General features: G+C 42.4%; 1 pseudogene; it reads left to right on the forward strand.

Annotated features, from left to right (window-relative positions):
* Nucleotides 1-434: 434 nt before the first annotated feature.
* LOC110323796 lies at nt 435-644 on the forward strand (annotated as a pseudogene).
* The last annotated feature ends 262 nt before the right edge of the window (nt 645-906 follow it).

The following is a 906-nucleotide window of genomic DNA, read 5'->3' on the forward strand; positions in this document are numbered from 1 at the left end:
ACATTTTAGATATATACATTTTACATACATAGACACATATACATATATATCCAGAGTTGCATACATGTTTTTCACACAAAAAGAATTGTAAAAGGAAAAACTTAAGAATCTGGGCATCTCTGGCTGAGATGTAGCTCAGTAGGCTGAGTTCTTGTCTAGCACATACAAAGGTAAAGACCTGGTTTTCAGCTCAACATAAAACCAACAATTCCATCATTTGGAAGTAGGAAACAGAAAGACAGAGTTCAGAAGTTCAAGGTCATACTTGGCTAAACAGTGACTTCAAGAGTTCAAAATCAGCCTGAGGTACAAGAAACTCTGCCTTAAAAAAAAAAAAAGTCTTGAATTCAGCCGACCTTCGTGTTTCTGTGAGATATGTTTGAGTGCCTCTGCTGGTGATGTGAAGGGAGCTCGGCAAGCTCGGAACTCCAGACATGAATGTAGTGACCTATGATGACATGCATGTGAACTTCACTCAGGAAGAGTGGTCTTTGCTGGATACGTCACAGAAGAATCTCTACAAATGTGCGATGATAGAGGCCTACAGCAATCTCACAGCTATAGGGTACATTTGGGAAGAGCATACTATTGAAGACCATTTTCAAAGTTCTAGAAGTCGTGGAAGCAACAAGAAAAGCCACTGATGCACCAAGCAATACTTGGATGAAGCCATCTCCTGTCTGTCAACATGCTCTATCTGGGAGGAACAGAAGTTCCTTCACATCTCCCCAGGAAACATAGAACAACAAGTGCCTCACTACTCACTTGCTGTAATCATCGTCCAGGGTGAGTGCCTGACCTAAAGCCAATTTCTTGGGTAGGGGATACATGAGAAGCTCCCGGGACATCTTGTGAGCTGTCACTGCCATGGAGTCAGGATTCCACCTCACTGTTGGGATATCAGAG

This window comes from Mus pahari, chromosome 6 (genome assembly GCF_900095145.1).
Source record: "Mus pahari chromosome 6, PAHARI_EIJ_v1.1, whole genome shotgun sequence".
Classification (NCBI taxonomy): domain Eukaryota; kingdom Metazoa; phylum Chordata; class Mammalia; order Rodentia; family Muridae; genus Mus; species Mus pahari.